Source organism: Desmodus rotundus, chromosome 4 (genome assembly GCF_022682495.2).
Source record: "Desmodus rotundus isolate HL8 chromosome 4, HLdesRot8A.1, whole genome shotgun sequence".
NCBI lineage: Eukaryota > Metazoa > Chordata > Mammalia > Chiroptera > Phyllostomidae > Desmodus > Desmodus rotundus.
In genome coordinates, this window is record NC_071390.1 from 36385433 (window position 1) to 36411739 (window position 26307).

General features: G+C 35.7%; 1 protein-coding gene across 1 annotated transcript in view; it reads left to right on the forward strand.

Annotated features, from left to right (window-relative positions):
* The window catches only part of PHYHIPL (phytanoyl-CoA 2-hydroxylase interacting protein like), a 45905-nt gene that overhangs the window by 8592 nt on the left and 11006 nt on the right, over positions 1 to 26307 (forward strand). The gene's annotated exons all lie outside the window — the stretch shown is intronic.

Consider the following 26307-nt stretch of genomic DNA (forward strand, 5'->3'; position numbering starts at 1 on the left):
AAATTTTCAATTTTTGAGTGTGTACTTTGTGATAGTTTTTTAATGATTGCATTTTTGTGTTATATCTATGGTACAGAACAGGGATCACCAACTTACAGTCCTTGGGCCACATCTGAAAACCTGCTGCCAGTTTTTTTTTCAGGGGCACTGAAAATATTTTATTGGAACACAACTATACCCATTTCTTTATATATTGTCTGTGGCCGTTGTCTTGCTGAAACAGCAGAGTTGAATACCTGTGACAGCAGACCACATAACCTACAAAACTTAAAATTCTTAACATCTGCTTCTTTACAGAAAAAGTTTGCCAACTCCTAATGTCAAGGACTGAGAACATAAATTAATCTCTCTTAATAGGAATAAAAATATTGAAAGAAGAGTCTCTAAAAAAAGTATAATTATTTTGCTTTTATATGTTACCAGGGTTTTGAGATTATGCAGGTCAGACACAGAGCTGAAAAAAGCTAAAAGCTTTACCTGGCAATAGGATAGCTAGCTTTGTGTGGAGTCAGTTAAAGATGGGTTAGCCACCTATGCCATTTAGTCTGATAGGCATAGACGGCTATCAGACTGATAGGCAGTAAGAGAAACAAGCCCTAATTTTAACTCAAAATGTACTCTTCATATAAATAACTTTAGAAGGAAATATTAGTTTTGCATTTGTATTTTCAGGGATAGTTATAATTCTAGTAATAGATATATTTTAAAATTAAAAAATGATGTAAACTTTGAGAAATATGGATAGTTATATTGATGAATATTACAGAAATTTTTGTATATATCATATTCTTTCTAAACCAAAATCTCATTGAAAAACAGGTTAAGGTCTCATCTTTCTATCTTCCTTACTTTGGAAGTATACATATCTTCCAAGTATTGTAGTATTTCTCAGTTTTTGTTGGTGTTTTTCAATATCCAGTCTGTCATTGATACTTTATAAAATATAAGTAAAATGAATTATTAGAAAAATGAAATTTAAAAGATCCAAAAAGATTCAACAAATATAAAAATTACTGTAATATTTCTATGGAAGTTTTTAAATGCTTAATCATTATTTTTATATTGATTTTATCACAGACCGGTAAATATGTTGCTTACCACACTTTGAGTACATTAGCTAGAAGAAACTACCATTCTATTCTTACTCAATGATTAATTTTTAGGTACTAAACTTACTCAGTTAATATTCTCAGTTTATTTCCTTTCGTTTTTTTACTTACTGGTATTTTTACCATTTATTTCTACATGCATTTCAACTTTAGGGTATTGAAAACAGGGGGTAAAAAGGGTCCAAGAATGAATATAACTTGGATCCTGCATTCAAAGGATTCACTGGCATTTAAGGAAACACTGTATTTAAATAACTGTAATAACATGTGGTGATAAATACTATAATAGCATATAAAAGAGAAAGTGGTTAATTCTGTCGAGTCTCACAGAGGAAAGAAACATTTTTTCTGGGTTTCAAAAGTAAAATAAAATTTGCCAGAAGTGAGAGAAGGGCATTTCTGACATAGAACATATATAAAATCATAAAATCACATATGTTCTAGGAATATATAGCATTTAGTATTGCTTAAGGAAAGAAGTGTTCCTTGTGGGAAAATAAACTGAAAGCTAGTTAGGAATAGATGGGTTATGCCATGATTATGAGTTTGGATTTATCTCATCTAAAATCTTATTAGAAGATTTCAAACTTTCTAATTCATAGAGAATGTTTTAAAAAACACATTTTGAAGAACCCTAACAAGTAAAAGTAGGATTTTATTAACATATTTTTATCTTATAATTTCAAACTTCTGGCATTCTCCAGATAAAGTCAATCAAGACTAGTGAGAAAATAGCCCTGGCTGGTGTGGCTCAGTGGATTGAGCACAGGCCTATAAGCCAAAAGGTCATTGGTTTGTTTCCCAGTCAGGGCACATGCCTAGGTTGTGGGCCAGGTCCCCAGTAGGGGGTGTGCAAAAGGCAACCGCACACTGATGTTTCTCTCCCTCTCTTTCTCCTTCCCTTCCCCTCTCTCTAAAAATAAATAAGTAAAATCTTTAAAAAAATAGTGAGAAATTAAAATTGCAGTTATACTTAAATGTTTCTATTTTATATTAGCCCAGACTCCACTTTAATTCTGTATTTTATTTTTGTTGCATTGTTCCTGGGAAATTCTGGTTCATACACACAAGTAGTGGCAAATGGTAATATTTTTAAATTCATTTTACCTTTCCAGGGTACTCTTCAAATAAAATGATACAGACTTAAAGAGAAACAGTAAGATGTTTTTTCATGGTAGAGACAAAGAGTTAAGTATTCCTTTTGAAGGAAGGTAATAGAATGGATTCATCCCTGAGTTAAGTTCTTCATTGTTCATTGAGAAAATAATGTATTTTGTTATATTCTGAGATATTTGTTGATAAAGTAAAGAAGAAATGCTCGTATCTTTTAGCAGACCTCTCTTAAATTTCAGAAGAGTGGAATTTATTTTACTTGTATAATGAATCTTAAAACTATAAGAATCAATTTCATTACTGACAATTCATATGCATTTATAAGCTTGGTAACATTGTAACTGTATTGTCAAATTGAGTTTCTTCAGCTTATTAAATAGCTGAATAATCAACTTAGTTTGCCCCTTATTTTTACTTGAAAGATATCTATCAAAGGGTTTTTTAATTAATAAAGTATTTCTTGTTTCTTGATATAAATACTTTAAAGTATTTATATCTTGCTTCAGGATATACACCTAAGTTTGGTATAAAAATGAATTTGGAAATTTTCTATTCATAACAGTATAATTAGTTCAAAAAATCTTCAATTTAAAAATAGGTTTTATGTGATTATCTACAACTATTTTAAAATATTTTGATATTAGTCCTTATTAGGGAATAATTACTACTTTGTAAAATATGGCAGCAGCTTTTACAGGAACTACCACTCCTTAGATTTTTAAATTTTATCTACTTCCCTTAATATAGTTTTAACACTTCTAACAATTTAGTTAATGTTATGTTAAAAACTGATTTAGACATTAAAATTTTCTTCATTGTTTGTCATTGTACCATCCTTGCATTTACCTATTTGAAAAACTTCTACAAATGTATGAGGAGCGATCTGCCATATTCCTATTTTCTCTCATTCAGTTACATTGGAAAGATTTCACATAATATCAGCATTTGAGTTAAGTATAGGTGATGAACAATTTTGTATTCTCAGCATTTTCAGACATGTAACCAATGTTTCATTTAAGTTTTTGGATAACAGTTCATTAACTTAATATATTTGTTGCAATGTCAGGCACACTTTTTTTTTTTTCAAAATCATGGAATTTGTCAGAGACCATATATTTATTTGCAAAACCTACTTGAATGATATCTACTGAAAAGTTATCACTTTCTATCACTACAATATACATTTTACTGATAGATGACTATCATTGATATTTAACATTGTATTTTAGCTTTTGTGAGAGCTTCTAGCATGTTTATTTCATTTTGAACATAATTTAATTCAATATTTTTTGATATATTTATTGATTATGCTATTACAGTTGTCCCATTCCCCCCCTTCACTCCACTCCATCCTGCCCGCCCCCTCCCTCCCACATTCCCCGCCTATAGTTCATGTCCATGGGTCATACTTATAAGTTCTTTGGCTTCTACATTTCCTACACTATTCTTACCCTCCCCCTGTCTATTTTCCACCTATCATCTATGCTACTTATTCTCTGTACCTTCCCCCCCTTCCCCCTCCCACTCCCCTATTGACAACCCTCCATGTGATCTCCATCTCTATGGTTGTGTTCCTGTTCTAGTTGTTTGCCTAGTTTGCTCTTGTTTTTGTTTTAGGTGTGGTCGTTAATAACTGTGAGTTTGCTGTCACCTTTACTGTTCCTATTTTTTATCTTCTTTTTCTTAGGTAACTCCCTTTAACATTTCATATAATAAGGGCTTGGCGATGATGAACTTCTTTAACTTGACCTTATCTGAGAAGCACTTTATCTTCCCTTCCATTCTAAATGATACCTTTGCTGGATACAGTAATATTGGATGTATGTCCTTGCCTTTCATGACTTGGAATACTTCTTATCAGCCCCTTCTTGCCTGTAAGGTCTCTTTTGAGAAATCAGCTGACAGTCTTATGGGAACTCCTTTGTAGGTAACTGTCTCCTTTTCTCTTGCTGTTTTTAAGATTCTCTCCTTCTGTTTCATCTTGGGTAATGTAATTATGATGTGCCTTGGTGTGTTCCTCCTTGGGTCCAGCTTCTTTGGGACTCTCTGAGCTTCCTGGACTTCCTGGAAGTCTATTTCCTTTGCCAGATTAGGGAAGTTCTCCTTCATTATTTGTTCAAAGAAGTTTTCAATTTTTTGTTCTTCCTCTTCTCCTTCTGGCACCCCTATAATTCAGATGTTGGAACGTTTCAAGATGTCCTGGAGGTTCCTAAGCCTCTCCTCATTTTTTTGGATTCTTGTTTCTTCATTCTTTTCTGGTTGGATGTTTCTTTCTTCCTTCTGGTCCACACCGTTGATTTGAGTCCCAGTTTCCTTCCCATCACTATTGGTTCCCTGTACATTTTCCTTTGTTTCTCTTAGCATAGGCTTCATTTTTTCATCTGGTTTTCGAACAGAGTCAACCAATTCTGTGAGCATGTTGATAACCAGTGTTTTGAACTGTGCATCCGATAGGTTGGCTATCTGTTCGCTGCTTAGTTGTATTTTTTTTTTTTTTTTTATTGTTATGCAATTACAGTTGTATGCCTTTTCTCCCCATCCCTCTACCCCACCCCAGGTGAACCCACCTCCCTCCCCCCTCTCCACCCTCCCCCTTGGTTTTGTCCATGTGTCCTTTATAGTAGTTCCTGTAATACCCTCTTCCCACTATCCCCGCCCCCACCCCCCACCCCCGCCCTGGCTATTGTTAGATTGTTCTTAACTTCAATGTCTCTGGTTATATTTTGTTTGCTTTTTTCTTCTATTGCTTATGTTCCAGTTAAAGGTGAGATCATATGGTACTTGTCCCTCACTTCCTGGCTTATTTCACTTAGCATAATGCTCTCCAGTTTCATCCATGCTGTTGCAAAGGGTATAAGCTCCTTCTTTCTCTCTTCTGCGTAGAATTCCATTGTGTAAATATACCATAGTTTTTGGATCCACTCGTTTGCTGATGGGCACTTCGGTTGCTTCCAGTACTTGGCTATTGTAAATTGTGCTGCTATGAACATTGGGGTGCACAGATTCTTTTGGATTGGTGTTTCAGTGTTCTTAGGGTATAATCCCAGCAGCGGAATTACTGGGTCAAAGGGCAGTTCCATTTTTAGTTTTCTGAGGAAATTCCATATTGTTTTCCACAGTGGCCTCACCAGTCTGCATTCCCACCAACAGTGCACAAGGGTTCCCTTTTCTCCACATCCTCTCCAACATTTGTTTGTGGATTTGTTTATGTTGGCCATTCTGACTGGTGTGAGATGATACCTCATTGTGGTTTTAATTTGCATCTCTCTGATGGCTAGTGATGCTGAGCATCTTTTCATATGTCTCTGGGCCCTCTGTATGTCTTCCTTGGAGAAGTGTCTGTTCAAGTCCTTTGCCCATTTTTTAATTGGGTTGTTTGTCTTCCTGGAGTGGAGTCGAGTGAGTTCTTTATATATTTTGGAGATCAGGCCCTTGTCTGAGGTATCGTTGGCAAATATGTTTTCCCATACTGTTGGTACTCTTTGTAATTTGGTGCTGTTTTCTTTAGCCATGCAGAAGCTTTTTATTCTGATGAGGTCCCATTTGTTTATTCTTTCCTTTATGTCCCTTGCTTTAGGGGATGTGTCTGTGAGGATGTTGCTGCGTGGAATGTCTGAGATTTTCCTGCCAATGTTTTCCTCAAGGACTTTTATGGTGTTACGGCTTATATTTAAGTCTTTTATCCATCTTGAGTTTATTTTCGTGTATGGCGTAAGTTGGTGATCGAGTTTCATTTTTTTGCACGTAGCTGTCCAGATCTCCCAACACCATCTGTTGAAGAGGCTGTTTTTGCTCCATTTTATGCTCCTGCCTCCTTTGTCAAATATTAATTGATCGTATAGACTTGAGTTTATTTCTGGGCTCTCTATTCTGTTCCATTGGTCTATGTGCCTGTTTTTATGCCAGTACCAGGCTGTTTTGATTACAGTGGCCTTGTAATACAGTTTGATATCAGGTATTGTGATCCCTCCTGCTTTGTTTTTCTTTCTCAAAATTGCTGCAGCTATTCGAGGTCGTTTATGGTTCCATATGAATTTCTGCAATGTTTGTTCTATATCTGTGAAATATGTCATGGGTACTCTAATAGGGATTGCATTGAATCTATAAATTGCTTAGTTGTATTTTTTCTGGAGCTTTGAAGTGTTCTTTCATTTGGGCCTTTTTTTTTTTTTTTTTTAGTCTTGGTGTGTCTGTTACTTTAAGGGGCGGAGCCTTAGGTGTTCCCCGGGGCGGGGTAACGCTGGTAGCTGCGCTGTGAGGCTGTATGTGGGGGAGGGGCCGAGAGGGAGCAATGGCGCCTGCTCCCCTCTCCACCAGATTTCAGTCTTTCACTCTGCTACCCACAATCAAACTGGGCCCCTCTGGTGCTGGTTCCTGAGTGGGTGGGCTTGTGCACGCCCTGGGCCCCCATGGGTCTCTCCAAAGACCTCTCCTGTGAGGCTGGGAGTCTCTCCTGCTGCCGCCCCAACCCACAGGGGCATTTTCAATCAGAGGTTTGAGGCTTTATTTCCCCCCGCGGAGCCCTGGGTTGCATGGTCTGCTTTGCTCCCCGCCGTTTGTCTGGTTTATCTGTGCGCAAATGTGGGGCTGCGGGGTGCTACCCGCTGTTCTGCCTGCCCTGTTCTCTGCCACTCTGAGTCCGGCCCTCTCGGTTTATCTGTGTGCGAATGTGGGGCTGCAGGGTCTGCTAGTGCTCAGACTGCCTGCCCTGTTCGTCTCACACTCCGCCAGTCTAGGTCCTGCCACAGCCATGCGAGTCCTCTCCTCCCCGGCTGCCCATCTCTGCCCCTCCTACCGGTCTGGATGAATGTTTATTTTTTATTTCCTTGGTGTCGGACTTCCTTGCCGTTCGATTTTCTATCAGTTCTGGTTGTGTGAGGAGGTGCAGTGTGTCTACCTACGCCGCCATCTTGGTTCTCCCCAATTTAATTCAATATTACCTGAAGTGTATTCAATATTTCCTGAAAAATCAACTAGTACTAATTAATAGACTTTGAGACATCTTGATGCCAGTATATGCTGACATCAGTGTCAGTATATACATGTTAACATTTCTTTAACATTTCTCATTTTAACTAGGGATCCATTTCTAGTTTTATAGGTAATTATCTCATTGCCTATACTGGTAAAAGTATAACTCTATCCCAAACATAGAATAATTTCCTCACATATATAACCGGAGAAGTACACAAAACTCATAGTAAGCCCTTCTGTTTAATTTGGGCTGCAGGGCCAAACACATGCACCTGAGTCTTGCCTAAAACTATTTGAACTCTGCATGCAGGTATAGGCATACAACTCAAAGATAATTGAAGTTTTGGTTCCAGACCACCATAGTAGTTAGTGTTACAATAAAGTGAGTGGTAACCATTTTGCTGGTGAAGTGTCTTGCCTTCAAGTTGTAAAAAATATATAACATCTCTAAACCACAATAAAGGCAAGCACAATAAAACAAGATATGCCTGTAATAATGTGTTTATAAAATTTTACTTGAGCATATACTTTCTGACTTGAGTTAAAAAAACAAATAGGAACAGAGCCATACCTTTTATACATTGTGACACTTTTTTGATCTGAGTAGCAGGCAAAGTTTTGTGTGGATATTACCAAAAATCACATAATACAGCACAATATAATATATGCTATCTGTATTACAATTTCAAAATAGTTAAAAAAATAATTATAAAGGAAGTTAAATTATAATGTTTTTCTGAACCCTTTAACTGTATTTAAAGAAAATTAGTACCAATTTCAGCCATTGCTCAGAACTGATTTAAACCATGAATTCTCAAAATGTTACCTGCAGGACTCCTTAAACACAGATCCCCGGGTTCCACTCACAGAGTTTCTGATTGATTGATCTGGGGGTGAGCCAAAGAATTTGAATTTTCTAGCAAATCTCCAGGTGATGCCAATATTGGTACTTCGGAGACTACACATAGAGAACCACTGCTCTACCTAGCATGACCAAAGTTCTTAGGTGAGGAAGAGATATTACATATTTGGTTTTAATAAATAGTATTCTGGTATCCATCTGAGGAATGAACTGGGATATTGAACTTAGGAGTGTGACCACTTATAAGGCAACTATAGATACTAGGATTATTAAGACAAGGTAGACAAAAATTGAGAATGGAGTCGAACAACATTTCTGAAGTAAAACTTCGTTGACATTGTGATCAAACTGGAAGTGTGAGATACCAAAAAGGAATTGTTGATGAGGGCTTTATTTGCTAGATGGGATATTTTTTGACACCAGTAAATAACATAGTAATTATTGGTTGGAGGGAATGTGAAGGAGTGGCGTTGATAACAAGCTATTTCACTAAAGTGTTTTTGGGACAAGCTAGGTTTCACATGCCTGTGGAATACCTACATGAAAGTGTCCAGAGGGCTGTTGAAATTATCAATCTGAGTCTCATAGGGAGAGAGTTTGAGGATAAAGATGAAAATTTGGTAGTCCTTTTCAAGCTATTTTTCTGTTGCTCCTATTTCTCCTTTATCAAGTGTTCCTTCCTTTATCTTTTAGTCAGTCTTTCAGACCCATGTCAAATTGTTGAACACACTCATTAGAGTAAATGCAGATGGTTTTTTGTGGTTCCTAAAAGCACTTAAAAATTACTTTTGATATAGCAAATTTGGCTTGGGTGTGGTTATTTGGGACAGTTAACATAGAAGAAATACAGTTGACTGATCTAATAAGCTCTGTACTTGATAAATTTATACCCCTTATTTTGACTGGAAAGAGAATTAAGTACATGATTTTCTGTGTTTACTATGGAAATACACTGGATTAATTTTTCTCTCTTTGGCAACATAGTCTGCAGTACATAAAATAAATGAACTGTTGGAACTCAAATTAGCAGGAAAATAATGATACTGGAGCTTAAAGAAAAACTGAAATTTTCACCAAAGCTATTTCTAAAGCTTTCATACTGTACATATGTTTCCAAGGTTTTCTTTTGACTTGAACCTACTAACTTTAATGTTTACTAGGGTATCTATTTATTGCTAGTTGAAATATGACATAGTTTATTTCACAATTAATTATTGTTTTTTTTTAAGATTCTTTGTGTTTAAATTTAGATAAACCTTCCATTTTAATAAATACAGTTTTGTATAATTTTCAAGCTGTGCTAAGTCTGGGTGTTTAAGTCTATTATATAATTTTTTCTGTTCCAATTCAGTATATTCAATATTAATTTTCCTGGAATTTTTTGTTATTTATAGTGATCTTTTTAAAGGAAAAGTCTAATGACTAAAAAGTGGTTCTGGAATTTGTGTTTACACTATTTGTTTTGCTAAAATCTTTACTTATTCAAATTATAATAATAAAATTTACAATAATGAAATTTGAGTTTGAAGTAGTAATAAGTGTTTCAAATACAATCTAGCCACCACTATTAAAATTTTTATTCTGCTCCATCTGTTGTAGAAGTATATCTTCACCTATACATATATAGTTCTACGAGCTTCACAAGTATTTCTAAAAACTTCATGTAGATCAACATTCATTGTACATTTTCTTAGCTGATTTCATAATAATTTGAAGAATTTCCCCTTTTTTGCTTATAGTATTAATACTTTTAATGATGTAAACTTTCTAACATTCAAAGACCGCATAGTTTCATTATAATGTATTAATATTTTAATGAGATTCTTAAATCTATTTCTCTAGATACATGCATGATGCTATTTATTTCCCACAAATAATATGTGTATGTGTATATTTACTTATTTTCATTGCATTTTAAATGCAGATGTGCTGCCCTTTAAGAAAATCTTATATAAAATCTAAATTTACAAAACCCATTAATGAGGGAATAATTATTTTTCATATAATAGTGTTCTTTGTCATTTCTTTAATGTTCTTAATTGTTTCCTTAAGAATTTGACAGAAAGGCAAAATGGCAATGAAATGTAATACCACCAACTAAATTGTCTTAAACAATGGTTTCTTAAATTATTTCTGAAATTCTTAGGAGGGGAAGTATATACTAGACATTGGAAATTCAAAGATTTAACAATTTTAGCATCATCTATTTATAGGCCATGTCAAAAATAGCTAAATTATAATTGTGCTGATAATCACAGGTAAAAATTGTTGCATTTGTATCGTTTTCCTATGAGTTTGCAAAACTTTTTGCCCAGCATTTCTATCAACATTTAAAAATATTTTTTCTTTGAACACCCAGAATTCTTGTGAAATGTCAAAAGCATTGTTTTGAAGTTAAAAAATGACTCCTAAGAACACTAAGTGTAATAATGTAAGAAAACAGAAAGGAGAAAGGGATTTTACCCAGAATAGTTTTTGTTAAATTAAATAGTAGTTTTGCAAATTTTTGTATTGACTAATGTTATTATACTAACAATATAAGGTATATTTATTTTGGTAGCAGAAGGTGCTTTGCTTTTAAAATGACTTTTTTCTCCCCTTTGCAATGGCATGGATGGAACTGGAGAGCATTATGCTAAGTGAAATAAGCCAGGCGGTGAGGGACAAATACCATATGATCTCACCTTTAACTGGAGCATAATCAACAAAAGAAAAAAGCAAACAAAATATAACCAGAGACACTGAAATTAAGAACAATGTAACAATAGCCAGAAGGGAGTGGGGAGGGGATAGTGGGGAGAGGTGTCTATAGGAGCTACTACAAAGGACACAGGACAAAATCAAGGGGGAGAGTAGAGGTTGGGGAGGGAGGTGGGACTGGCTGCGGTAGGGTGGAGGGATGGGGATAAAATGCAGACAATTATAACTGAATAAAAATAAAAATATTTAAAAAATAAATAAAAATTTAAAAAAAATAAAATGACTTTTTAATGTCTTGCATTATTACTTAGGGTCTGTTTCAGATATTTAAAATTTGAGATATCTGTGAGACATACAGTGGGAGGTGTTAAATATGCTTTAGAGATCTTGAGGTATAAATTTGGAAAATTGGCAACAGCAAGATGATTGATCACTTTTAGGGAGAAGTAAGAAAAGAGGGCTTTCTCTAAGTTGTGCTGCCCAATTCAGTAGCCATTAGGGTCAAATGGTTATATAAGTTTAAATTAATTAAAATTTAAAATTTAGTTCAACCATATTAGTGTGATTTCATAAGCTCAGTAGTCACATGGGGCTAGTGACCTATGCTAAACAGCACATATAAAAACATTTCCATCAATGCAGGAAGTTCTGTTGGACATCACTGGTATAGAGTCCTGAGAAATACTAACTTTTGATTGTGCAAATGTACGGAGAACAGGGTGGAGTAGTTAGTGAGATAAGAATAAAACTAAGAGCATATATTAAAAAGTAGCAAATGGTCAACTATGTTAAATGTTGAGAGATAAAGTCAGGGGAGAGCTATAAATTATCCACTGAATTTGTTACCATGGCATTTATGGTAACATGACAAGAGGACTTTTATTGGAGTGATAGAGGTAGAAACTAGATTTGACTGGATGTAAGAGTGCATAGGAGGTGGCCCTGGCCAGGTGTCTCAGTTGATTGGAGCGTTGCCCCAAACACCAAAAAGGTTGCAAGATCGATTCCTGGTAAAGGCACATACCTAGGTTGTGGATTTGATCCCTGGTCAGGGCAGTATGAGAGGCAACAGATCAATGTTTTTCTCTCACATCAATGTTTTTCTCTCTCTCTCTCTCTTCCTCTTTCTAAAATCAATAAACATATCCTTGGATGAGAAGTTTTTTAAAAAACAATGCATGGAAGGTGAAGAAATGGGGAGACAGTGTGTTTTGGCAGATGTTCAGAGAAGTTTGGTTATGAAGGGAAGCAAAGAAACGGATCACTATCTGAAAGGGTATATAAGAGTAAGCATTTAAAAAATTTGTGTAATGTAAGCTACTTGAAAGAATGAACTCTAGTATCTCAACTCATCTTTGAATCTTCTTGCACTTATGATGCATTCAACATTGGTTGTTGAACATAGTACATCAATTAGTCCTCTAATGATCTGAAAAGAGTTTCTTTTATTTTGCTATTAATATTTTATTTTGCTATTCTTGGAGTGAAATCCTAAGCCTCAAATTTTTCTAAAATATATTTTATTGATTATGGTTTCAGTTGTCCCATTTTTTTCTCCTTTTTTATTTCCCTCTGCCTGCACCCCCCTTCCCACAAGCATTCCCCCCACTCCTTAGTTAATGTCCATGAGTCATACATACAAGTTTTTTGGCTTCTCCATTTCCTATACTCTTCTTAACTTCTCCCTGTCTATTTTGTACCTACCAATTATGCTTCTTATTCCCTGTACCTTCCTCCCACTTTTGCCCACCCCTGCTGATAACCCTCCATGTGATCTGCATTTCTGTGATTCTGTTCCTGTTCTAGTTGTTTGCTTAGTTTTTGTTTTTGTTTTTTAGGTTCAGTTGTTGACATTTTACTGTTCAAAGGTTTTGATCTTCTATTTCTTAGATAAGGCCCTTTAACATTTCATATAATAAGGGCTTGATGATGGTGAACTCCTTTAATTTGACCTTATCTGGGAAGCACTTTATCTGCCCTCCCATTCTAAATGATAGCTTTGCTGGATAGAGTCATCTTGTATGTAGGTCCTTGCCTTTCATGACTTCGAATACTTCTTTCCAGCCCCTTCTTGCCTGTAAGGTTTCTTTTGAGAAATCAGCTGATAGTCTTATGGGAACTCCTTTGTAGGTAACTCTCTCCTTTCCTCTTGCTGCTTTTAAGATTCTCTCCTTCTCTTTAATCTTGGATAATGTAATTATGATGGGCCTTGGTATGTTCCTCCTTGGGTCCAGCTTCTTTGGGACTCTCTGAGCTTCCTGGACTTCCTGGAAGTCTATTTCCTTTGCCAGACTGGGGAAGTACTCCTTCATTATTTTTCCAAATAAGTTTTCAATTTCTTGCTCTTACTCTTCTTCTTGTACCCCTATGATTCAGATGTTGGAATGTTTAAAGCTGTCCTGGAAATTCCTAAGCCTGTCCTCATTTTTTTTGAATTGGTGTTTCTTCATTCTGTTCTGGTTGAATGTTTATTTCTTCCTTCTGCTCCAAATCATTGATTTGAGTCCTGGTTTCCTTCCTTTCACTGTTTTTTTCCCTGTATATTTTCCTTATTTCTCTTTTCATAGCCTTCGCTTTCCCCTCTATTTTGCAACCATACTCAACTATTTCTGTGAGTATCTTGATTATCAGTGTTTTGAACTGTGCATCTGATACATTGGCTATCTCTTCATCATTTATTATATTTTTGGAGCTTTGGATCTGTTCTTTCATTTGGGTCATTTTTTTTTTGTCTCGTTGTGGCGGGCCTGTTATGTGGTGAGGGGCAGGGACTTATGTATTCACCAGGGCAGGGCAAACCTTGTGGCCACATTGTGGTGCTGTATGTGGGGGAGGCATCCAAGAGGGAACAGTGCTGCTTGCTGGGCTCTCAATCAGTTTTCAGTCACCTCCCCCACTACCCACAGACAAATTGGGCCCTTCTGGTGCTGATTCCTGGGTGAGTGGGTTTGTGTATGTCCTAGGACCCTGTGGGTCTCTCAAAGGAACTCTCCTATGAGGGGATTGGAGTTTCTCCTGCCTCCCAGCCTAATCCTCAAATTTTATATAGTTACTTATAGAGAATTGCTTTTGCCTTTTCATAACCTTGAGATAAAAAGTTATATATACTAGCCTACCTTTTACAAGAAGACATTATATCTAATATTTATTTTGCAATCAGGATACTTTTTAAGACAATTTTTATTCTTAAGTATAAAAGGAATTTGAAGTTACTGGGGAAATGGTTCATTTTTATTTAGGAAAATAAATTTCAGTGTGCTGATCAATTTTATAACAATGCTCTGAATTCAAATAGAGCCTCAGTTTTTAAAAAAAACACTTATATGATACAATAGTTTCTCCGGTGTTTGCAAGTATACTAGCAGGTGAAAACTGGAATAAAATAACTTGTCAATAACAACTGTATGTTTTGAAATTCCAGTTTTTGAATTTTTAGTTCAAAGGAAAGGTACATCTTTCTTCCTCATTTTTCTCCATAAAATACAGTTGTGGTATTTGTATTTCAAAGAAATGTTTGCTCTTGAAATATTTTCTGCATATACTGATATCTGTGATGTTGTTGTCAACATATTTTGCATTTAACAAATTTTTTTTACAGCCCTGCCTGGTGTGGTACAGTTGGTTGGGTGTTGTCCTGCAAAGGGAAAGGTCATCGGTTCAATTCCCAATCAGGGCATGTGCCTGAGTTGCAGGTTCGGTTCCTGGTCGTGGTGCATATGAAAGGCAACCAATCAGTGTTTCTCTCTCACATCAATGTTTCTCTCCCTTCCCCTTTCTCTCTCCCTTCCCCTTTCTCTAAAAATAAATAAAATTATTAAAAATTTAAAAAATAGCATATAGTTATTATATATAATAAAGGGGAAGATGTGGATAAAATATCTATCTAAAATATGGTACATAGGTTCTTTTGAATTGGTGTTTCAGGATTTTTAATGTATAATCCCAGCAGTGTAATTGCCAGGTCAAAAGACAGTTCCATTTTATTTTTCTGAGGAAATTTCATACTGTTTTCCACAGCAGCAGCACCAGTCTGTATACCTACCAATAGTGTACTAGGGTTCCCTTTTCTCCACAACCTTGCCAGCACTTGTTGTTTGTTGATTTGTTTATGTTGTGCATTCTGACCAGTGTGAAGTGGTATCTCACTGTGGTTTTAATTTGCATCTCTCTGATGGCTAGTGATGCTAAGCATCTTTTCATATGTCTCTGGGCCCTTGGAGAAGTGTCTGTTCAGGTCTTTTGACCATTTTTTAATTGGATTGTTTGTCTTCCTGGTGTGGAGTCATGTAAGTTCCTTATATGTTTTGGAGATCAAACCCTTGTCCAAGGTGTCATTGGCAATATATTTTCCCATATGGTTGGTTCCCTTTTCATTTTGCTGATGTTTTCTTTAGTGTGAAGAAGCTTTCTATTTTGATGAAGTTCCATTTATTAATTCTTTCCTTTATGTCTCTTGCTCTATGGGTTATATTTAAATCTTTTATCCACCTTGAGTTTATTTTTGTGTATGGAGTAAGTTGGTGGTTGAGTTTTATTATTTTGCATGTAGCTGTCCAGATCTCCCAACACCATTTGTTGAAGAGGCTAGTTTTACTCCATTTTATGCTTTTGCCCCCTTTGTTGAATATTACTTGACCATAGAGACATGGTACCCCAATGTTCATAGTAGCACAATTTATAATAGCCAAATGCTGGAAGCAACCTAAGTGCCCATCAGTAAATGAGTGAGTCAAAAAACTATGGTACATTTACACGATGGAATACTACACAGCAGAAAGAAAGAAGGAGCTCCTACCCTTCACAATAGCATAGATGGAACTGGAGAGCATTATGCTAAGTGAAATAAGCCAGGTGGGAAAAGACAAATACCATATGATCTCAACTATAAGTGGAACCTAATCAACAAAACAAACAAGCAAGCAAAATATAACCAGAGACATTGAAATTAAGAACAAACTGACAGTAACCAGAGGGGAGAAGAGAGGGGTATAAAGGGAGAAAGAAGGGGAAGGGTCTTCAGGGAACATGTATAAAGGACACAGCCAAAGGAGGGTAGGATTGAGGGTGGGAGGGTGGGGGTGGGTGCAGTGGGGGAAGGTGGTAGGGGGAAAATGGAGACAACTGTACTTGAACAACACATATAAAATAAGGTACACAAATTATATCTTAAAATCATTAAGTTTTAAAAATAAAATTTGGATAACTTTGTATTTATGATTCATAACAAAAATGTAAGAAAAACTAAGATGTAAAATTTAAGAAATGTAAAAATGTAAGAAAAAGTTACATTTTTACTTACTAAAAATGTAAGTAAATATATGTTACTTCCTACTAAATACATGTAATATCATTTCATTATTCTTACCTTCATTTGAGAAACAGTTCTTTTTAAGGATGCATACCAGAAGGAACAGATTCAGGTATTGTGTCAGCATAAACCTTTCTGAACTTGGACTAAGATAAAACACTTCCTCTCTTTGCACTAAGTATTACCTTGTATTTGGCCAGTGAAATTTTCTAACATTAGTATACATTTTGTTGAAATCAAACTCAAAATCGCCACTGTAGGTTCTGTGAGTCATCCAAGTCTCCAAGCTGAGGATTTTTGTTAAACTAGCTATCTTTCTTTCTGAATATTTTGAGCCTCCATATTTTTATTTTCATTATTAAAGGCAGGGACAGATCCAAATTTTGTGGTGTCTGAAGTTTACACAATTTAGGTGTCCTATTTGGAAAAGACAATACAAAATGAGGTACAAAATCAAGTATAAGAAACAAGTACAAGTGAAGGGCCCTTGAAGTTTAGTTTCCTGGTAAATTCCTTTCATGATATATTAAGCATCATTTTTCCCACTTTTAGAGTGAATCACTTGAGTACAAATAATTTAAGTAATATTCCCCAAGATCAAATAAGTAGAAGTGGCAAAGATATCAGTCTTTTTTAATCCAAAGCCCATGCAATATAAACATGGGGAGAATGAAAGAATATGTAGACTGTAAAATACTGACAAAATGCTATAAAGGTTCTGAGAAAAGCTATCTGGAGACCCTTGAGTCATCAGGATAGGCTTTCAGAATGTGGCTTAAGATCAACCTTGAAGATTAGGTTACTTTATTTTTTGAGGAACCTCTATACTGTTTTCCATCATGTTTGTACCAATTTACATTCCCACCAAAAAGTGTATAAAGATTCCCTTTTCTCCACATCTTCACAATAGTTATCTTTTCTTCTTTTGATAATAGCCATCCTAACAAGTGAAAGATGATATGTCATTGGGGTTTTGACATGCATTTCCTGGTGATTTCTAACGTTGAGCACCTTCTAATATACCCGTTAGCCATTTGTAAGTCTTCTTTGGAAAAATATCTGTTCAGGTCCTTTGCCCATTTTTAATGGAGTTTTTCTTTTTGCTATTGAGTTATACGAGTTGCCTACATATTTGGATTATACACCCTTTATCAGCTGTATGGTTTGCAAATATAGTTGTACCTTGGTACTCATCGTTAATTTGTTCCAGAACTTGTGATAACTGCAGCCGATGAGTACTGAATGTGACTAGTGATGGAGCATTTTCTCTTGTGGGGCAGCATCGTAACTCATACAATTTCTAGCAAGTACAATGAGTCCCAAGCAAGTGTTGGGTACTGAAAATTTTTTTTTCCCATCAAAATGTGACCGAGTATAGGGTTTGACAGGTTCTGAAGCCAGTGAGTACTGAGGTATGACTGTGCTTTCTCCTAATCTGTAGGTTGCCTTTTCATTTTGTCGATGATCTCCTTTGCTGTGAGGAAGCATTTTATTTAGACGTAGTCCTATTACCAGAAAGGGACTGGACCCATAGCTGGTCTTCCCCATGCCGGCTGGTAGTATGTGGATTCTATGTGCAGAAAAGATTTCACAAAATGAGTCCACGTGATTTTGAGGGTATGTTTACTAAATCTGGGACAGTGAAACAAGGAAGGGCCTAGGATAGAAGAAGCAGCAGGAGAAAACCAAGGCGGTGCTGCTGTCAGCTCAGTGGAAGGTCAGAAAACGGGGCCACTGCTCATTCCTCATCTGGAAAAAGTCCTGCAATACCTGCCACAGTTTTCTAAGGAAAAGGAGTCAATATGTCAAGCTCCTTTCTACAATGGTGATTCCATGTGTAAATTATATAACAGAGAATCCTCAGGAAGTGAAATGCTGATGGAACCACCAGCATAATTTTTGGTGTTGAGGACAATTTTCCTCTATTTTCAGTTTTCCTTGTTCATTTTGGCAAAGATATTGTGAAGGGAATAAACTTGATATTTATGCTCAAAATTATTATTTTATTTGAGATTCTTTAATCAGTTTTAAAATTATTAAGTTTTCATCAGACTTTTTTCATCCTGTTTGTTTCTTAGCTTGAATTTTTTTCTAGCAGCATTCCCCAGACTGTCTTATGCAGTTTATTATAATATTATCAGATAAAAGTAAATAATATGATACATCACATAAATAGAATGAAGGATAAAAAATCATATGATCATATTAAGATATGCAGAAAAAGCATTTGACAAAATCCAGTACCCATTTATGATAAAAATTCTCAGCAAAGTGGAAATAGAGGAAATATACATCAACATAATAAAGATCATATTAAGAAAAGTATATTAATAGAGCTACTATTTTAGATGTGCTATTTATATTTATTAGATTTGTACACTACTCTTCCTGAGCATGGCCTTAGAGATCTAGTCAATAGTTCTTAGACCCATTCCTTCAACGGACCAGTGAAATTTTAGACAAAACAAAGAGAATTGTTTTTAGTTTGTGTAGAGCCAAAGTTGGCTCTACATTTTAACTGGAGGAGGTCAGACCAGACAGAATGCTAATGGTGGCAAGCTGGCCTCTGATCAATAGATTAACTAAACCAAGAGAATAAACTGAGATGAAGTTTCTGTGTTGGAATTCATTTCTCTGATTCTTTTTCTCCTTCTCACAGATTTCAGAATCCCTTAACTAGACAATGAATTTATATAACTTCCCCTTCAGATTAGAGGAGAATTTTAGTACCATCCTTTTATAGCAAGTGAGGAGATCTATTCTATACAGGATCTAAAAAAAAAATCTTGTTCAAGGATAAATACACAGGAAAACTAAAATGAGACCTACCCATGAAAAGATTCTACAAAGAAATAGTGGAGAAAATTTTAGTAATTAAGGGAATTAATTACTAAAATTAATTAAGAGAATAACATTTCTGAGAAATATTTTCATAGTAAAACTACATAAATTGTATAGATTCTGATTTGTGTTGTCAAAATTCAAGATTGGGTCTAATGAAACAAAAATGAAATAAACTAATATATAATAAACTAAATAATAAACTAATATATAAATAATAAATTAATACATAAAAAGCCTAATTATGAACAGGAAAGGATATAAGAAAATTAATAATGCTATACCAAAATTCCATTAGCAGCAAAGAATGGAATTCACACTAAAGAAAAAAGAAAAATTAGGTAAATGGAGGAAACAGTATTTTTCACTCAGAATGGAAAGGAAAAGACAGAGATAAAATAGAAGATAATACATATGGAGATTAGAAACAGATTCAATATGCTGATTCTTATTTCCAAGGAGAGAGAAGGATAAATTGAACAAAAATTATCATTCAATCAGGTGTTTAGGGGATCTATTAGAAAAAAGAGCCAAATTGAAAGTGATAACTATGCCTTTATTCATTTACTGGAACAATACAAACAAGAGGCAACAAAAGTAGGCTCAGCTCCCAATAGTCCCCCATGAATATTGGGAGAGTGGGAGAGTGATGGTGGAATTGTCTCCCTGCTGAGGATCTCCAAACAAAAGACTCCTGCTATTTTATGAAGGTGGGGGTAAGGAGAGAGAGCAGTGGAAAAGAACCAGTTACAGGGGAGAAAGTGCCTCGGCCAGGGCCCCTTGTAAGGAAGGTCTTCCGGAGGTACATGATAAACAGGAGGCACTTAGACTAGAAATGCAGATGTACATATGATCATGGCTGTGTTATGGGTGGGGAAGCCAGAGTCTTTGACTACAGCTTCCTTCATAAAATTGTAATGCACTGACTGTTAACCAAGGCTAGCGTAGGGAGAGAGTATCTCCCATGAGGTCTGCCAGGCAAAACCTTGTAATTGCCTATGATTGGATCTGAAAGATCACACACAGAATTTTGGTTTGGATCTAGATTCCTACTTGCATTATAATTTACAATCTCATTAACAATAGGATAAAAGATGTTAAATAAATTGAAGGAAAATCTGATTGGCCCCAAACTTCTCAATAATCTTCAATGCCAGAGGACAAGGTAGAGGTAGATCAATAGCTAGAAAATTTTTAGGCAAAAATTCTATATTTAACGAAGTTGTTATATGCAAAGATAATAGCAAAAACATTTTCAAAAACACAAGTACTCATAAAATTTTCTCCTGTTCTTAGAAACAAATGATTTGAAAATCCACTTCATCCAAGTAAAAGAAAAATCAAGTTAAATAACTCAAGATTGGAGAAGTCATGTTAAAAGGACTGACACTGAGTACCAAAACCACTTAAGTAATACAATCCAAAGAATTATAAATAAAGTTATAAAGTGGAATGGAAATACAATAAATTATTTTGAAGAAAATAGTTTATGCTTGTAAAAAATTGAAATATGTTGAATCTAAAATCCAGAGTATACTATCAGAAATTCAAAAGTAAAAATATGTTTCTTCATTTTATATATGGAGGGTTTTAATAGATACTTGTTTCACCCTTGATGCTGAAGAAATATAAATTCTAGTAGAATAAAAAAATGGGATTTATAACTTCCAAATTACTAGAGGAAAGAGATTTCAAAGGAAATAGAGTCCATATAGAGAAAGAACCAAAGGAACAGCATGGAAGAATAAAATATATGAAATACCAGATCTCACAGACAAAAAGAAACAAATGTGAATTAAACACTTATACTAAAAAGCAAAATTTCTCAAATTGAGTGAAAGGAAAAATACAAAAGATATGCCTCAAAGTTACCCAAAAAGATTTAAAGCAAAAAATAAAATAAAATAAAATATAGGAAACACCAAAGATACTCCACACACATGCACATTGAAATAAAGCAGAATACAAATTATTTTACAGTTTAGTTAATATATCACACTTATTAATAAAATGGTTGTTTTTAATTAAAAACTGCAAGCCCCAATGAGAAATAACAACTGTGTGCGTGTGTGTGTGTGTGTGTGTGTGTGTGTATGTATGGGGGGGATCCAAAAAAGCCAAGAATTACCTTCTGGAGGGCATACACCTTTTTGTACAGGCTTCCCCCACTAGGTGAGTGTTCTACAAACACATCTGTATCAGTCTTATCAGCTGGCACTTACTATTGAACTTACTAAAATTAGGAAGGTTTTTTCCTTAGAAATAATTCCTCAACTTCCTTGACACACTTTTAGTCTTCTTTTTTAGCATTTTCACTAGGTATTTTCTTCCTATACCATGTACTGAATTAACTAAAACGCCCTGTTTTTAATGCTTTTTCTATCGCCTTCATTTAGAATGCCACGTCTTCCACTTTTTCACTACTGCCTTCATCTGTTGAAATTCTGCTTCTTTCACAGCACTGTGATAATAGTACTGTACTACATACTGTATTATACTTTAAAGTTGTTAAGACACCAGATCTCAGATGCTCTTGCCACAAAAAGAAATAATTTTGGGGCAAGATGGAGGTATTCACATAATTCTATGGTGGTAATCATATTGCTATATTAATATATATCAAAATGACCCATTGTATACCTTAAACTTATACAATGTTATGTCAATTATATCTCGAAAATGTTATATTTCTCAAAAGAAGTGTCACATGTTTTCTGAAGCATTTCTTGATTACTATAGTCTTTCAGTTAGATATGTGATCATTTTTATTATGGCATTTTTCACATTCTTTCCTATTTTACATCCTTGGGGCAGGATCTAGTTCATACATCATTGCACTTCTTCTGTTGACTCCTTTTGATATGTAAATAATTGGTACTTAATAAAAATCATAATGACTGACAAATATGAAGGAGCACATAAGTAGCAAAATGATAAGCATCTTCAACTAGCTTTACAAATCTGAATAATTTGTCATAGTCCATGTGAGAAGCTACTTAGTTCAACCACCTGAAGAAAGTATAGCAACAGTCATCCAAGATAGAAATTTATTTTAAAATCTTTCAAGAGGAAAGATATTACATTCTGATTTTTAGTGACCTTAGGAAAGTTTCTTAGAGTTAGTAAATCCCATCAGGTGGTTTTCAGGAAGTTTTAATAAAGTTGAAAATACAAAAGAAAATGCTTTCCAACAATGATTAATTTTAGCAAAGAGTAAAAATTGTTTTAACTGAATGTACCTGATTTCTAAATAGCTGAGGTAATGAAAGCTACCAAAATCTGAATCTTCCAGCCCAGAAATTATGTAGAAATTAACAAGAAAAAAAACTTTCTATATAACTTTGAGAATATAGGACTTTCAAATTCCCCATAGTTAAAAAAATTCAGAACTATTTCCCAAAATTCTTCTCTAAGTCCAGTCCTATAGAGCAAGTGGAAAGAGAAGGGAAGATTCAGGGAGACTGCAGGAATGAGAAAAGAGAATGGAAGGTCTAAGAGTGAACTGTTGGAGAATATGAGTGAAGGGTATGGGAGCTCTTAGTACTATTCTTACAACTGTTCTGTAAGGCTGACATATTAAAAGTATTAACAAGAAATTAAAAGGTGAAGCAATTCAAAGACAGGTAGTAAACAAATGAAACAAAAATGGCAAAGTGTTGATAGTTGTTGAAGCTGGGCAATGGGTTTATAAGGATTCATTATGTTATTTTCTGTACTTGGTGTATTGTAAGCCTCCATAATAGACTTTTAAAAGGGAGTGAATCTGCAGTGATGTTTTCATTGATAATGTAAATTTATTTATCAAACACTGTTGCCTTTGGGGCACTTAAGATCTGAACGTGTTGAAATAAACTAACAGCAAGATATTCTGTATTCATGGATTAGAAGACAATATTATTAAGATGGCTTTACCACTCAAATTGATCTATAGGTTCAACTCATTCCCTATCAAAATTTCACCTGTTGCTTCCAGCCAAGATGGAGGCATAAGTAGACACACTGTGCCTCCTCACACAATCAAAAGAAGGACAACAACAATTTAAAAACAGAAAACAACCAGAACTGACAGAAAATCAAACTGTATGGAAGTCTGACAACCAAGGAGATAAAGAAGAAACATTTATCCAGACCAGTAGGAGGGGTGGAGACCGGCAGCCGGGGTGGAGAGGTCTCTCGGCAAGGCGGCAGCTGGCAGACCCAGTGAAGTGGCGGATTGTGGAAGGGGGTGGGCCAGGCTGCAGCTAGCAGACCCCACAAGGTGGTGGCTGGCAGACCCTGTGGCCCCACATTCGCGCACAGATAAACCTGGAGGAATGGCGGGGGAGCGAAACACACCGTGCAACCCGGGGCCCCAGCTCGGGGAAATAAAGCCTCAAACCTCTGATTGAAAACACCCGTGGGGGTTGAGGTGGCAGCAGGAGAAACTCCCAGCCTCACAGGAGAGTTCACTGGAGAGACCCACAGGGGCCTAGAACATGCACAAGCCTACCCACTCAGGAATCAGCACTGGAATGGCCCACTTTGATTGTGGGTAGCGAAGGGAGTGATTGAAATCTGGCAGAGAGTGGAGTAAGCACCATTGCTCCCTCTAGGCCCCTCCCCCACATACAGCGTCACAGCACAGCGACCAGTGTTACCCCGCCCCAGTGAACACCTAAGGCTCTGCCCCTTTACAGAACAGGCATGCCAAGACAAAAAAAAAAATGGCCAAAATGAAAGAACAGATCAAAGCTCCAGAAAAAATACAACTAAGCAGCGAACAGATAGCCAACCTATCAGATGCACAGTTCAAAACTCTGGTAATCAGGACACTCATAGAATTGGTTGAATTTGGTCACAAATTAGATGAAAAAATGAAGGCTATGCTAAGAGAAACAAAGGAAAATGTACAGGGAACCAATAGTGATGGGAAGGAAACTGGGACTCAAATCAACGGTGTGGACCAGAAGGAAGAAAGAAACATCCAACCAGAAAAGAATGAAGAAACAAGAATTCAGAAAAATGAGGAGAGGCTTAGGAACCTCCAGGACATCTTGAAACGTTCCAACATCTGAATTATAGGGGTACCAGAAGGAGAAGAGGAAGAACGAAAAATTGAAAACTTCTTTGAACAAATAATGAAGCAGAACTTCCCTACTCTGGCAAAGGAAATAGACTTCCAGAAAGTCCAGGAAGCTCAGAGAGTCCCAAAGAAGCTGGACCCAAGGAGGAACACACCAAGGCACATCATAATTACATTACCCAAGATGAAACAGAAGGAGAGAATCTTAAAAACAGCAAGAGAAAAGGAGACAGTTACCTACAAAGGAGTTCCCATAAGACTGTCAGCTGATTTCTCAAAGGAGACCTTGCAGGCAAGAAGGGGCTGATAAGAAGTATTCCAAGTCATGAAAGGCAAGGACCTACATCCAAGATTGCTCTATCCAACAAAGCTATCATTTAGAATGGGAGGGCAGATAAAGTGCTTCCCAGATAAGGTCAAGTTAAAGGAGTTCATAATCACCCAGCTCTTATTATATGAAATGTTAAAGGGACTTATCTAAGAAAAAGAAGATAAAAAATAGGAACAGTAAAAATGACAGCAAACTCACAGTTATTAACAACCACACCTAAAACAAAAACAAAAGCAAACTAAGCAAACAACTAGAACAGGAACAGAATCACAGAAATGGAGATCACATGGAGGGTTATCAGCAGGGGAGTGGGAGGGGAAGAGAGGGGGGAAAGGTACAGAGAATAAGTAGCATAAATGGTAGGTAGAAAATAGACAGGGGGAGGGTAAGAATAGTATAGGAAATGTAGAAGCCAAAGAACTTATATGTATGACCAACGGACATGAACTATAGGTGGGGAATGTGGGAGGGGTGGTGGGCAGGATGGAGTGGAGTGAAGGGGGGGAAATGGGACAACTGTAATAACACAATAAATATATTTTAAAAATAAATAAAGCCAAAAAATTCACCTGTTTTCTTTGCAGAGATTGACAAGTTGATCCTAAAATTTATGTAGAAATTCAGGGGACTTAGATAGCTAAAATAATTTTGAAAAATAATATTATTGGAGGACTCACATTCATCAATTTCAAAACATACTACAATGTCACTTCAGTCATCAAGACAGGGTAGTAATGGAATCAGTCATTGGAACTGAATGGAGAGTGTAGAAATAAACCTTACATTTATGGCCTGCTGATTTTTGACAAGGGTGTCAATGCAATTAAATGAGAGAATAATCTTTTTCAATAAATGGTTCTGAAACAACTGCGTATTCACCTGAAAAGGAAGGAGGCTGGACTTCTACTTTACACCAAATACAAAAATTAACTAAGATTTGATCAGAAACCTAAATTTAAGAGCTAAAATTATACATATAAAGCTCTTAGAAGAAAATTTAGGTGTAAATATTTGTGACCTTGGATTAGGCAATGGTGTCTTAGAAGATAGACATGGTGTACACCAGAAGTACAAGCAACAAAAGAAGATAGATAATAATAAGTATGGATGAGGATGTGGTGAAATTAGAGCCCTCATACACTGCTGGTGGGGATGTAAAATGGTGCAGCCACTTTGGAAAGCAATCTGAAAGTTCCTCAGCAAACGAAACAAAGACATAACATATGAACCAGCAATTCTATTCCTAGTTATATACCCAAGAGAAATGAAAACTTGTCCACACAAAAACTCATACATGAATGTTCATAACAGCAGTATTTATAATAGCCAAAAATGGAAACAAACCAAATGTTCATTAGCTGGTAAGTAGATAAACAAAAACTGGTGTATCCATACAATGAAATATTATTTGGCAATAAGAATAAATGAAGTGCTTAAACCACCTGGATGAAACTTGAAAATACACTAAATGAAAGAAGCCAGTCATGAAGAACAGTATATTATGTGATCTATTTATATGAAATGTCCAAATAGGCAAATCTATAGAGATAAAAAATAGATTATTGGTTGCCTAGGTCTGAGGAGAGGGGATAAATAAGGGTTGGAGTGTAGTGGCTAAAGTATGGAATTTCTTTTGGGTAAAAAAAAAAAAAGTTCTATAATTGATTTTGGATATGGATGCTCAACTCTGTGAATCTATGAAAAGCAATTTAATTGTACACTTTTTCCCCTCCCTGCAATTACCAAACTATTGTCCATGTCCCTGAGTCTTTTTTCTTTTTTGCTCTTTTTTTGTAAAAAAAGGAAGAAAATTTTACCCTTTGTGACAATATGGAAGGACCTGGAGAACATTATGCTAAGTGAAATAAGCCAGTGAGAGAAAGACAAATACCATAGGATTTTATCATATGTGGAATCTAATGAACAAACTGAACTAAGGAGCAAAATAGGGACAGACTCATAGATAGAGAGCAGATGACAGCTAAGGAGGCAGGGGAAAGTTAGGGG